At 41.5% G+C, this 15,320-nt stretch overlaps 1 protein-coding gene across 1 annotated transcript in view; it reads left to right on the top strand.

Moving 5' to 3' along the window:
• Positions 1-15,320, top strand: part of NRXN3 (neurexin 3) — a 1,487,041-nt gene that overhangs the window by 444,377 nt on the left and 1,027,344 nt on the right. The window lies entirely within an intron of this gene.

Below are 15,320 nucleotides of genomic sequence, written 5' to 3'. Positions count from 1 at the left end.
AGTCTTGCTACCTGGAATATTTAGCTATTCATTAAGAATTGCAAACACAGTAAAAAGGCAGTGTTGGTTGAGAACATGAACTTGGGGCCTACACTTGGTGACCTGACTGTCATGGTGGTATAAACATTTTCAAGATAGTAAGTGTCTTTGAGATTTGATTTAGTCTTCTATAAAATGTTGATAATCAAGAACTTTATTCACAAGATATTGATGATGATGGAGTCAGGATGGAATCAGTAGGTTACTCGGCTATTATCAGCATTTAATAAATGTTAGTGATTATATGAGCATAATTATTCTCATCATCATTAATGGGAAAGTACTTAGATTCTTTTGCTAGGAACTTAACTTACCATAGGGGAGGCTTCTGCAAGGAAGAAATATGACAGTTGAGACTTGAAGCATGAATAGGAGCTTGCTGGGCAAAGAGGTTGGAGGAAGTCATTGCATTTTAGATAGTCAGGACTGTGTATGCCAAGATACAGATGTGAGTGATAACAGCACAGTTGAGGAACTTAACAAAGCCCAGAATGGACTGGAATATGCAGTGGGGGAGGGGCATGAGAGGTGGATGAGGAGGTGGTAAACAAACTGGGGGCTGACCCTTTATGGACAGTGCTCTGGGAGGACCCCTCTGCATCTTACATTTGCACTGAATTCACAGTTGGGGTGAAGGGCAGAGAGAATGTAAGCAGAGATATGACACAAAGACAGGGAGATTTCATAAGCTCTTTCCAGATTACAGTTTTTCTTATGCTTTATGATGCCCAGCATAGACTCCAACTGACAGTCCATGAGTTGTCAGCCTGTTTTATATGAAAGGATAATTTGCATAGCTATAAAATTGTTGCTGAGGGCATCGCTCTAGGGCTTTGAGGATACTACCTCTATAATGGACATAGTTCCTGCTCTCAAGAAGCTTATAATTTATTTAGCTGAGGAGCTGAGACATCCACAAGATACTACAAGGCAGCAGCATGCACTTTGTTGGTGAACCAGATCAGGAAGACATGGATGTTCAGAGAAGAGGATTTTCTTGAAGTGGCACCTGTAGCATCTTATCTCTGTAGATTGCCAGTGGCTAGAATTGTCTGTGTAATAGTTGTCTGGTGATGAGGATGGGATCCTGGTCCCTGGATCCTGGACCAGGTACTGGATGAGCAGCATAAGGATTGTTTTGTGAGACCAACTGCATTGCTAGGTAGGTGTATTTCAGAGAGCTGCAACCCCTTCTTATATTTGGACCAAAACTGGATACTGGACATTGGAAAGAATGAGAAAAAAAGAGTTTTCTTGAAGCTTATGGGATTTAAATTCAGATTAGCTGAATTTTCAATGCAGCAACAACTAGAACATGAGCTAAGATGAGGAGGAAGCCATCTGGAACAGAAGTAGGCCACGTGGCGCTGGTCTGTCTGTTAAGTTCCTAAATGCATTTCAAATCTCTTTGTCGGTAGAATACCCTTGTGGTGGTTTGGAGGATAGAAAAGTCATTTAACTTTTGAGATGCGTGAGGCAGTTTTGGAGTAACCCAGACAGACCTTTCACTGTCTACAAAGGTAGTAAAAGGACTAAATGTCACTTCTGGCATCTCACTCCTTCGTCTTGGGTCTCTTCACAACTCAGGGAACTGGTGTTTGGCTGGAGACAGGCAGACGTGACTGTACCATGCTATGCAAGGTGTCTCTGAGCTCACCTAGTCCAAGGGCAAATCAGTGGGAGTTGGTCCAAGATTCGCCAAGTACAATGAAAGTCACTGCACCTTTTGTATTGTCACTTCTGACTAGTCATTAAAGGCACTTGATTGGGGATATATGAGGGGAAATCAGTGCAGCAAAGAGTGCAGTGCAGCTAAGAGTCATCCATCCTGGTCAAATGAGGAGGAACCTAGCAAATTTAAGACATTTGATCTATACATCGTTCAAATCCCAGACGGTTCAACTGATGGTGTTGTTCCCCCACTAATTGTTTGTTGGCCCTGTATTGTTCCTGACACCATGTTCAGAATGAATCAGTGGAGTATAAAAATGGAGTAGGACTCTATTCTACTTGGAATGAAAATAGAGCTTTTCAATGCCATTGTTTTTTTCTTTATTGAAACTGATTTCTCAGTAGAGACATTTTGAGTCCCTTTTACTTATTTTTTTTGTACTTGCAACAGACATTATTAAAACCTTAGTATGTTTCAGGCACTGTGTTAGATGCTGGAAATGCCAAAAAACTGACACAGCCCTGAGTTTGATCAAGGAGTATATTGTCCTTCTAGAGAAACAATGGGAAATGTGCTAATGTGTGGTAGGTGTTACAATGGTTGTCCCTGGAACAGTAGGAAAGACGAAGCAGAGAAGCCATGTGTACATAAGGAGTGGATGGTGTTCGGAAGAAAGGGTCCCAAGGTTTCTTGGGTTATTTTATCTCTTATTTCTAACAACACTATGGCCTCTACTTTGATCTTCAGCATCCTGAATAGACACTTCTGAAGATGGGTGAAGGAAAGATGTTTTCTAACATTCTTTATAAAGGAACATTATTCCTTTGGGTCAGGGAATGCTGTTCCACCCAGGATAACACCATCAACCTGGTCACTCAATTTACCATTGTCTCTTATTTTTTTTTTCTTGGAAGCATTGATCATTTGAGTAAAATGAGACAAGTCCAACACAATTCTAAGACTATATTTCCCATAAACCCAAATGGTGTCCTGTGGTTGGGCTGCATCATATGGCCCATCTCTTGCTCTCATTGGTCCATAACAGGGATGGTGGTTTAGAAAGAAGTATTTGTTTACCTATTCTGCCTATGAAGACATAGGTGGAATGCTGAAAACTTATTTGTGACACAGCAGCATTGGGGTGGCCCAGGTCAGACCCTAGATCAAAATAGTCTAATACTTCAAGCAAAGTGAACAGCAGATCAGTTTAAGGGGCAATTTCTAGATCAGGACTGCCAACCAAAGACTAGGGAATGTGGCAAGGTGGCCAGGGAATATATGAGCACGTGAGACTAAGGTCAGCTTGCGTGAGTATTTCTCTTGCAGTAAAGTGGATAACTCTCACCTGTACCCTCACCGGGGAGCTTGCACTACCTGTGAAGAAGAGCATCTCCTAATCTTGACATCTGGCAATGGCTCGATGTCATGTTTAGATTTTTTTCTTTAGCAGTTCTGAGGCTTTGCTAAGATGATAGAGATACATCTGCTCATCCCAAATGTTCAGCTCTAGCTACATTGTCTGTTATGTGTAGTGATGTGAGTGACAGTATCATGACCCAAATAACAAAGTCCTCAATGCCATCAGTTTGGTTAAACTGTTTTAACCTACTGAAAACCACCTGCTATCCTGTAAAGCCCTACTCTACACAAGAGATATTCTAGCTCATGTTTGTATCTTTAATCTCTTTGTATGTTCCTAAGAACAGGTGATAAGTTGACTGGCACTATATAAGCACATAAGCATCTTCTCCTTGCTAGGGTAGTCAAACTAGTTAGTGGTATGCCCGTCAAGCATCAATAAGACCTGACTATGTATTGGACTTATGAGTGCACTACTGAGCTTCAACCTGAGGGTCCTGAAGACCCTGTCTTCTTCTCTGGATAAGTGTCTATGAGCATGTGCCATCATTCATTTTTTTTAAGATTTATTTATTTATTTATACAAGCACTGGGTACAGTCAGAGGCACGGGAGGGTGAGAGAATTCACCAGAGCCAGAGTGGAGAGCAGAACAGGCAGAGTGACGAAGTACACTGCTGAGGGGAGCAGCAGGTGGCAGGAGAGGTCTGCACGCCATGTGGGACCCTCGCCCTATGGCCGGGGATTGAAGAACCAGCGCTGCAGAGGCTTCGGGCAGATTCGCAACCCAGCGCTCAACTACTGCACCACTGGGGAGGCCCAAGAATACATGTTTTATGCATTGCAGTGATATTACATATAAAATTTTACTGAACTGTTTCCTTCATGGTCAAGTTCAAGGACCCTGTCTTGGAAGCCACATTCAGTTATAGATGTTCAGCTGCGTGAAACTATTTCTGTCACATAAAAGAAAATATGGAAACTAAATGCCTATGAGAATATTAATTTGTAGAACCAAGAAAATGTGTTGAGGGCAAACCTGCTCTTCCCTGGGAACCCATTCATCTGACACGAGTACCAGCTGAGGGTCCAGGGTGCAGATATTCTGAGTTTTCTGTTGGAGAAAGAGTAGCAGGTAGCAGCTGCTGCCCTTTGCAGCTCAGGGACTTCCCTTCCAGTGAACCCCTTGGGTCGCTGCTGTGTGTTTTGGGGGCAGCAGCAGCATATTCTGCCTGGGAAGCAGAGAACTTTTCCTTAGGTGAGGTTGGAATGTGCCACTTGGATGCCACGTAGAGATCATGACATTAGAAAACAGTAGAGCTGGTAGATGTCAGCTGCACCCAGTCCTTGTTTTAGCAGAATTAAAATGTCTTAAGGGCCTCCCTGGTGGTGCAAAGGGTTAAGACTCAACCTATGAAGCTATCCACAGCCACCACAGCAAGGGTTCGATCCCCATCCCGGGAGCTACCCACATGGTGCAGTAGACCTCTCCTGTCTTGCCCGCTGCTCCCCTCAGCAGTGTATTTCAGTCAGTCTGCCTGTTCTGTTCCCTGCTCTGTCTCTGGTGACTCCTCTCACCCTCTGCACCTCTGGTCTGCACCCCGGTTCTTGTATGCATAAATAAATCTTTAAAAAAATAAAAGGACTTAAAAGAGGAATTAAAAGCCTTGAGAAGGGAACGCCATGCTAGCTTGGAGTGTCTGGAGAATGGCTAGAATCCATAGTTCCTGATACCTAATCAATTTACTTTCTGAGGCATTGAGTAGCTTTTCCCCTTATATATGAAAAAGATTAGATTGTAAGGTAATTGAGGGTCATACAGTGTATTAAATACCTTTGCTTCCCCACTATCTCTAGCACTGTGCTGTACACATGACACAGAGTTATAAATTTTGGTGTAATCCTAGGGCTTTGCCCTGAGTCTCCTTTTGAACTGCACACTCTCCATGGTGCCCTCATTCACTGCCATGGTGTCAAAGATCATCTCTTTGGCAGACTCCCAAATCAGTGAATCATAAGTCTTAGTCTGGAACTTTCCCTGGAATCCCAGATTTCTATAATCACTTGTTTCCTTGACACCTCTGTTTGGATATCTAATAGATTCCAGAAACCTCTAGACTCATTTTCCTTTTAGTTTTTTTCCATCTCAGTAAATGGCATCACTGCTGTCCTTCAAATATTCTTGATTTTTCTCCCATCACATTCTAGTTCTATTTATCTCAGCAAGTTTTTACCAGTTCCTCATCTGAAACCCATCCTGGGTCTATTCACTTCTAGCCCTTCCCCCCATCTCCCTAGGTCAATCTGCTCTGATCTCTTCATTATACAAATAGACAGCCTGTAATCAATATGATTATAAAAATTTCAAATTCATTTTGTGCCCTAATTATATCAGTAAAGTTGAGTTATTGAAGTGTGTAAATACTCAGCCTTAAGTACAGTACAGGTTTAATTATAGTGGGTTTTGGGCCCCCAAATTATAGGAAATAGCTATGATGTTTCTTTGGAATTACCTTCACTGTTAACTTAGAGATTCCATAATAGGTCTCTGGTTCTTTCTTTCCAGACTTGGTGAGCTAGGTGAGAACGCAGATTTGTAGCACAGATGTGGTTTCTGTTCTCCTTGAGCTCACAGCCAGAAGAGGGAAAAGAGAAGTCATCTGCTAACTGGAGTACAATCTACCAACAACAGTGACTCAGGGAACAGTCACAGGAAAGACATGACAATTTGAAAGTAGACTATGTCCAACATGACATACCACTTTATAACTGGCTCTGGATCCACAAAGTTCTGCTCAGACTGACTCACTGGTGTGGGAGCAAAGAAATCCTGGCTTCTGAGGTCAAATAGAATCATGTAAGTTGCCATAGTTAAGGAAGGCCCCAACCCCAGGGATGCCCAAACTCTTTATTTAGATGTGTGACTTTGAAATTCTTAGTTGGATTTTTGGTTTCTCTGTTCTGCAAAAATAAAATGAAGCAATTGTGTTTCATGCTCTCTCTGGACATTCCAGTTCTAAAGCTCTGTGATTCTCAAATGTCATCAGCTTTGGCAGTGTCTTCTTCCCTTGTCCCAAGTGGAGGGTAAAGGAGAGTGAAGGGCAGGACAGGACTGAGAGTCCTTGTTCCCTGCGGTCTGCAGGACTGTCCAGGTTAGGAGTCTGGCTTAGTTATATATCTGCACTGCAATGAACTTCCCTGATTCATTATCTAAGAAAATGAATAAACTGATATAATGGGTGTACTTCAGGTTGTGATACCTAATTTTTAATTGATGGATTAATGAATAGAATCTTGGATTGCTTAAGAGCAATAAAAGGTGACCTCATTTTCAGGCCTTTATTTACCCCCTTTTGATGTGTAATAACATGTATCAGATAAAGGTTTCCCTCAAAAACACAGATCATGAACATCAACTAAAATATCCCCATTTATTTCTTACACGTTGATTCTTAATCTCATGCACACATGTAACTGGTGATGGCCATAACAGTGCTCAGATTTAGCTTCTTCTTTTTTTCTTTTCCTATTGACCAAGTCTCTTTTCCACACGCCCAGGATTGTATGGTCCTAGCAAATTGTCCTGTTGTCCAGGAGCCTTTCCTAAGTGTTATTCATCCAGGCCAGGTTCTGAGATATCTCTGATCACAGCTACTGCTGTTACCCCAGAGAAGAGAGTGAGAGAAATAGATTCTAGTTATTCTAGAGTCTTGAAGTTCTAGGGCTCTCAGTAAGATGGGCTGGGGATTTTGGAGATTTTTAAAATGTTGGCAGCTGGGTTTTGCTCAGACTGGAAAAGTGAGGATTAGTATTCCAAGGCAGTACATGACAGCTGCTTAGAACCATATCACTCCTGCTCACGACTGTGGTTCTGCTGAGTGCCAGTGCCCCACTGCTGCTCTGTACACTCAGTACTGTCTTTGTTAAAAGCTTAACTGCTACAGACATCTGCCCTTTACGGCTGCAATAAATTGAGGTACTGCTAACTTATGAGAACAAATGCTTTGTAACTCAAGGGGATTGTCATAGCCTTTTCTAGTCTCTGGCTTTGTGTGTCTTTTCACAGATAGATGGATCCTTCTGAGCTCCAGTCTAGATTGAGGGAAAGTTAAGGGATCAATTATTTATTAAGAAATGATGTGAATGCTCTATAGTTAGGTCTTTAATATGTATTGGACATTTTAAGTTTCACATCCACTCTGCAGACTGCATATTGTTGTCCTCATTTTCTTGAGGAGGAAATTAAGGGCCCATTTAATTCATTCTTAAGCATGTGTGGAGCCTTGGGAGTATGAGACATTGATTGTGGTGCTCCTCATAAACTAACTAATATCTCTAATATCTTGGGCAGGTGGGATATAATGTAATGTTGGCATTTGATTTAGAGAGAAGTGAAAGAACTTGTATACATTTGTCCTCTCTCTTTTATCACCCATCCCATCTTACTTCATAATTGACAAATAAATCCAGTCCAACAGAGAGAATTTCAGAGTGACATGTGCATCTGAGACTTAGGTCTGGAAACCCTGGGCCTGAAGGGCTATTGATAGGCCCCCTTCAGTGGGCTGCTGGACAGCTATTTCCCTGGAAAGAAGATGCAATCTTTCTTGGAGAAGATCATTTCATGCTTCTTAGCATGTTTAACCTTTATAGCAAAGCATTTTCATCAAAATGACAAACCCCAGCAGAGTCTCTTGAGATGCCAGTAAATCAGAAACCTTATGAAATCCATGGGATTTGCCTGCTCCCCCTTTATTCCCTCAGGGAAAGAAGGCCCTGTGCTTTCAGATTTCAATCTTCTCTGCAGGCCCCTTGTCTGTCGCTTCCTGCTGTGGCCCACTGGTATTTGAATATCGTTTTCCAGTGATTGCTTGGGTCCACATACAATAACTAAGACTAGTGCTTACTTTATCCCCATCAGCTGGGTTGTCAAGAAAGATAACTGTTTTGATGTGTGCTTAGTTGAATTCTTCCCACCCAAAGTCTTTTCTGGGTCTGAAGATAGTGGCTGGCACTTAATGTCACCACATGTGGTGGTGGCGGCAGTCGCTTCCAGGGACCTCCACTCCAGTCTGTGCCTCTCACCCCACTGCTTGCTCTGCAGTGAAGCTTCTTCACAAGTAGCTTATTTTCTCCAGCCTTTGTCCTCCTGTGGAATCCTGCAAAGTCAAAACTATGTTGAGAGCAGTAGTAGCAGGAGAAAAGACTGATGAGTAACAGACCTGTAAGCTGTACAGTACAGGTGATAAAAATATTTATTGGAGGTGGAGGAGGCTCTTTTATCAGAATTTCCAGATTATTTTTTATAGTTGGAAAGCACCTCTGAGGTTTTTGACTTTCATTGAATATTTGATGCATAATCACCTTTGTCCCAATTCTCAAAATGTATGGACTCCATGGGCACATTCACTGTTTCTGTATGCCATACTATTATAAACGCTTAGCAGTGGTTTGCTTATTTATTCATTGAGATAACTATAAGATATATGCTGTTTTTATTACCAATTCATATCTGAGGAATTGGGGTCCAGGAGAGGTTAAGTTACCCAAGGTTACCCAGTTCTTCTGGACCTTCCACTTCCAGCCCACTCTTCTGTGATCCATATCCACACTCATTCCTAGCTACAAGGGAGCTTACAGCCTCATGAAGAAGCCATCTTATTTTTTGAATATCACTAAATATTATGAAAATCTCCCGTAAACTGAAGTCTCCATTCTTCTGATATCTACTTTTTGGTGTCAGTTCAAGCTTTGGGATCTGTAGGGATTTCTTCACCCAGCTAACATTCACTGTACTTACTGTGCTGTGGACACTTGGCATATATAGAACTGACCAAGCTTACCCCCTCGTCTGCAATAGCCCATCTGTTATTTAAAGAGAATGGGCATTTTCCATCGAAATGTCAACATTCGCAGGATAAACATCACTAATTTCTTCAATCTATCCTTACCTGTTTTGGTTTTCAAAGTGGAAGGAAGGTCAGGAAAGGCCTGTATGTTCCTTGGATGGAAGGATGGTTTCCAATACTGGGGAACTTTGCAAAGCAGGCAATGCATCCTTAAGCATCAGTTATGCGTGATAAATGCAATAACCCATGTGATTATTGGACAGTATAACATCACACGGACTATGGGTTTTGTGGCCGGTGGGATTTACTGGCATATTTATAGGTGGTGAATGCTTTTGCTAGTTTACCTGGGGAAAATAATGCCTTAGGCTCACAGCAGTCAGCATCATACTTTCTGCCTAGTCTTATTTCTCAAAACAGCCCCAGACTGAGCATGGTCAAATCACATATTTCAAAAATAAGGCTACATCTATCTTTAGCAGTAGGAACATTTCAGGTTATCACTGAACAAGGAAACCATAGTTTGGCCACGTTTTAGCTGCTATAGAATCATTGAATGCTCGAGCTAGTCAGAGCCTGAAAAGTTATCTATTCTGGGGCTGATAGTCTACAAAGGAAGAATTGAGGTTCAGAGGGATTGTGTAAGTTGCCCAAAGTCACACAGGTAGCCATGGTGGGAGTTGTAGATCAGTATTTTGAATATAGGACCAGAACTGTCTGTTCTAAGGGAAAGTCAGGGAACACTCTGGCTTTGTGCTTTGGGGTGGTCTGCTGCACCAGAGACAGGGTGTTTGCAGCCCCACTCCAAATCATTCTGCGCAAGCTCATTGGCTTTGTGTGTGTGTGTGTGTGTATGTGTGTGTGTGTGTTTTCTCCCCACATATAATAGTCCCTTTATTTATTGTAAATAGGCTAGGCAATTAATTCACAGTTAGCAACTTATGGACTGGAAAATCTCATTACCCCAAACTTGCATTATCAACACATCTGTTTGAAAAGAGATGCGTTAAGAAGTGGTTTGAATATCCAGATTCCTGATCATTCCCAAGAAGTACCAGAACCACTGGAAAGCAACCTTGGAGGCAGTGGATGATTGTCCCAAGATTATCAAAGCCACTGAAATTCACATACCAAGGACTTACGAAGGGAATTCACATTTATTGAAATGCTACTGTGTGTCAGGATAATTTGATGCTTAAGTTTAAATGAGGAACTTTGGAGTCTGACGCAGCTGGATGTGAATCCTGGCACTATTACTTATTATTGTGTGGTCTGGGGTATGTTTTTTAAACCTTTGAATCTCAGTTTTCTGATCTGAGGTTGTTATGAGGTTTGAGGTTGTTATGAGGTTTAAAAAAGATGATTATGTAAAAATCTTAGCACAACACCTGTAACTGTTTGAATGTTCCAAATTTGGGGGAGGGATATTATTCTCTTATTTCAATCTAAGAGAAATTTATAAAGTTTACACTTCATGAATATTTTTAAGATAATTAAAGGAAAAATCAGATCAAATCACTTGCCTAGTCACAAAGCAGTTATTGGAGATAGGAGTTTTACAAACCCTGTATATCTTTCCTTAAAATGACAGGTCTTGGGGGTGGGGTCAGGTACTTTGGGAGGAAGAAAAAGCACCGGGAAAAGTGAGGCCCTTTTCTGTTTATCTTCCAACAGGAAGTGAATTTCAGGCAGTGAATCTGAGGAATAACAGATGGAAGCAATCTCTTTGGAGTGAATTCAGAATTTAGAAAAGCAATTGTGAGCTTCCACATCCTCTTGCCCACAGTCTTGGTTCCTGATGAAGGACATGAATTCTAAGTGACCCTAAAGCTGGTCCAGAAAAGAACAGCATGGGGACAATTTGGAATGAGGGAGACAAATTTTGCCTTTTTGCAATATATTCCAAGGCTACCACTTTCTTCAACTCACACCCACACATGGAGGTGTGCGCACACACACACACACACACACACACACACACCACACACACAGTCACAAACCTGGAACTCTCTAAGTTTAGTTTCCTTGCCTGTCTCCTTCATTAGACTATGAACCCTCGAGTGTGTATCAAGCCCCCATTACCAAGGACAGAAAGAAGTTCAAACTGTGTTACTGGGGGAAAAACAAAAGATTGACTGAAAACCTAAATGAATGGGAGCAACCCTAAGATTGACTGTGCTTAGAAATTCAGAGAAACAGGTGCCTGAACAGCCTTGCTCCCCACCTGACACACTCACAGGTTAGATTTTCTGATGGGAATAAGCCTAGAGAAAAATCACCCCAAAGTTCCTTTAGGCTTAGCCTCTTGGTCTTGAAGCAATTATTCCCATAACCAGTTGTAACTATTAGGAGACAAGATTCAGTGTTGCTTAGGATGATATATAGGCAGGCGTGCAGAGAATGAAGCATGGAAAGAAGCAGCCTCTTGCCTCCGGGCAGGCATTTCTATCCTTTGAACCAGTGAGGCTGATCTTGCCACTCTCCATAGTGAGAGAACTCCCAGTGGGTAAAACCCTTTTATTGCCCACCACTGTCTTCTGCTCTCCCCCAACCCCTTAACCCATTCCTCTTCTTTGTCCCTTATCTTCTTAATTATTTCTTCCTGCTCAACCTCACACTATCCTCTCTTCCCTTCTCTGTCCATCTTTTAGGTTGATACAACACTAACGTCTTTCAATGATCTCTTCCCAGCCAGAGGGTTGACATTGACCCTTGTTTTTTCAGAATAATTGGTCTAGGGGCTGTCGTGTAATGTGAATTGACAAAGCTGCAAGAGGGCTGGTGCTGAGAGCTACCTAGATAAGAGGCATCCAGTAGAAGGGACAACAAGCCCCAGAGACTCTGCAAGCACATTGTCTTGCTTGGAAGCCATCTTTTATGAATTGCGATAAATGAGAAATGGTCTTGGCAAGTAGGAACAATGACTGTGAAATCAGGCGGCTGGAATGTCAGAGGGGAGTGCAGAGCAGTGCCTCGGGGATCACCCCTTCTTGAGGGATGACTTGTCTATTCCTGAGAGGTCCTCTCTGCCTGATGTTGGGTTTGCCCCTTGGCTTTCTGTGAATGAAGGTTGATGGATGTGCATGGTGGTGAAGGAATATGTCCTAGGGATATATTGACGGAAGTATTTCCGTGTGTATTTTCTTTTCCCCTTTCTTTCGCTTATCTTTCAGTCTTCTCACTTCTTCCTCAACCTCTTTTCACCTTCCTACATTTCTTGCCTGCAGTTGCCTTCAAAAAAGCTCTCATGTCTTCTCTGTGTGACAGGTTTGTGTGACCCTCTTCTTTCTCCTCACTTCCTGAGGCTGTGAGGACACACTGACATGATGAAGATTGGCTTTGTAGTGGGGAGGGGGTGACTCGGTCTTCATAAAATTCTACTCAAGAGATAATCTCTAGATGATAGCACCAAGAAAGTGTTTATCCCTCTTGGAAAGAAGCCTCATAAAAATGGTCAACGCTGGGTTATTACCAATATTCTAGGTCATTTAAAACAAAAAAGGCACTGATTTTTATGATTACAAAGGTATGATATATGCTCATTGTAAAAAATTTGAAATGGAGAAATTTATTCATACAACACTTTATTTAGCCAACATTGATTGAGCACCTATTTCACGGCTGACCAGAAAAAGCTAAAATCAAACATAATTATACCAACTAGAATTGGTACTTATTAGCATATTTGTATGCTTTATTCTATTCCTCTGGGCAATGTGTATATAAAAAAAATGCACTTTGATGGCATCTTAAAAGTAATTTTCTACCCTGATTTTTTTCTGTTACAACTATCTTATGAATCAAATTATGTCATAATTTCATACTTATGCCATAATTTCAGTGTAGTATTAATCATAACCTTTCTCTCAAATCATAAAGAAAATCTTCAAAACTATGATTTAATGACTTCATAGTAGCTGTATTTGCCAACTATTGCCTCAGTAATGCTATTAACAAGCCATTTCAAATCTTAATAACTTTAAGCAAGCGACACTTAAATTCCATACTTATAGGCCTGTTACAGTGGCTCCCTCACAGCCTCAGGAGCACCACGCTGTAGTGAAGAGAAAGGAGAGGGTCGCACATGGTCTTCACACAGACAAGTGAGAGCTCTTAGAAGGGGTTGTGGGCAGGTTGGGGTGCTCATGTTCCAGCTGTGTCACACCTGGCCATTGCTGCAGGTGTTCCAAATTAGATTCAGGTCTGCTCCACGGTCTCCATATTCTCCGTGGGCCAGAAGCTATCCAGGGAGTGTTGCTCTTTTGGAAAATGGCAGTAGTACAAGAGGGAACACAGAAGCACTTACTGCCTCCTGATATCTTAGTCTGCATCTGGTCACATTCCCTGGGTCAAATCAAGTCATGTGACCAGGCTCATGGGGAGGTATATATGCCCCACCCACTCTCGTGGAAGGACCCACAAAGTCTGTGGTTGTGTATATAATTCAAACACAGGAGAGGTGTGAAGCTTGTGAACAAGAATTCCATCTGTCCAAGTCAGCCATCAGTTTGCATGTTAACACTAATAGCCAGAGGTTGATCAAAGGTAAGTTGTTGAACCTTTCCTTAGCCTCTACAGCGCCCCCATATCAGTGTGATAGAGATCATGAGACCCTTTCCCAATCACACAGGCTTCAGAGGACATCAAAACTTTCTTCACTCACTCCATTTCTCTTCACCTGTTTGTTTCTGTGGTCTGGTCCTAATAGATCTTCCTGTTGATACTTATATCTCTAGGAATTTGATATCTTGCTATACAGATTGTCTCTGAGACCAGAAATAAACTAGCTTTGACTTCAATGTGGAGAATTCTTATAGACATTATTGTAGAAGGACTTGAGGGAATGGTGTCCAAGACCTAGCAGATCATGAGCTTCAGGACCTAGAGGTGAGGAAGAAAGGTTTGATACCTGGCTGAGAGTTATTCTACAAAACAAACTGGGGCAAGACCAGGAACGGCCAGTGGAGTGATATTCCAACACTTGGCTTCTCGATGAGTAGTAAGGAATCCAGATTTTTGTTTTGTTTTGAATTCAGAATCATTCAAGTCCATTCTTGTAATCTACACCTATTTATTCTTTAAGACTGGAATACTTTTTCCTGTCTGAGGTTGTACAGGGCTCTGAGGAATGTGCACTGCTTAGAGCACTGATATTCAGGCCATTAATTTTGGTGCTTCTCTGTTCATAACACTTGGGGTCCTGGCTCTTTACCGATGAACCACTTAATGCTTCTTCTGTATCTCTACTTTTAATTGCAATTTATTGCTTGAAATACATGCTCTGTTTTCCAGATTAGATATCATGTAGCAAGGAGGTCAGAACTGTGCCTTTTCCCCTGCTCAGTGCCTGGCATACGGAATATGCATGTTTGTTGATAATAATAAGTTCAGGGCACAGGTGCCCCATTATCCAAAAGTCATATAGACTTAACAAATTTTTTTTCACCCATATATTCTCCTTCCCATGCATACCATCTTGCTCTAAGCTTATATTTCATGCTCAGAGACCAAAATTTCCAGTTAGAAATCTAGTTTATACATGCAATTCAAATATAGTGTTCTATGGGAGAAGCTGTCAATGTCAAAGCATCAGTCAGTGCTGGAAGAGCCAATTTCAAACAGTGAGAGGGAACAAAGAGATGAGGTTTAGAAGCTTACATTCTGTCTAAAGTAAAACTTTTCCTGGTCAGAATTTCATAAGAATTTGGTGCCCTAACTCAACTATATTGCATTAGCACATGATGAGAATGAAGGAAAGGAGACATTGATTTAAGGGAGTGGTAGAAGAGAGTGCGTGAGAGGAAGGTGAATGTTATGGAATGTTAACAGAAAACCATCTATTACCACTATGGTTTACTGCCATTCAGCAAATATTGATTGTGACACTATCATGTGATAGCCACTATGATAAGAACAAAGGATATAAAGGGTGAAAGATGTCCTCAGTTTTCCGGGGGCTCAAGGTCACTTAAGGATAATAGGTGACTGCCTCTAGGAAGATGCTTGGGATGTGAAGTCCATTCACCCAAGATCCCATTTTACTGCTGCATGAATGGCCTTGTTTAAAATGCAAGATTGATTGGAGGCAGTGCAGGAGTGAGAAGACAATGGGCCTAGGCCTCAAAGCTATTTTGAGTCAGAATAGCACTCTAATTTTTCTACTCTTGTAAATAATGAGCATGGTAAGAACTTTCTTAACTTTCTGTAAAGAGGCAGAGAAACTTCTGCTAGTATTGGATCAGGGTTTAAAAATTTTTAAATTCAGGTTTAAAAATTCGAGATTAAAAGAGAACCAAAAAACATAATCTGCATCTGCAAAGGTTAGTGAAAACATACAACACCCACATCCTTTTAAGTTTACTGGTCCCTGTAGCTGCCTTTCCTTGACTGGTGAAATAATCA

Source organism: Talpa occidentalis, unplaced genomic scaffold (genome assembly GCF_014898055.3).
Source record: "Talpa occidentalis isolate TD23 unplaced genomic scaffold, MPIMG_talOcc4v2.1 talOcc4.11, whole genome shotgun sequence".
NCBI lineage: Eukaryota > Metazoa > Chordata > Mammalia > Eulipotyphla > Talpidae > Talpa > Talpa occidentalis.
Note: the sequence above shows the minus strand (reverse complement) of the source record. Positions and strands in the feature narration are given on the sequence as shown.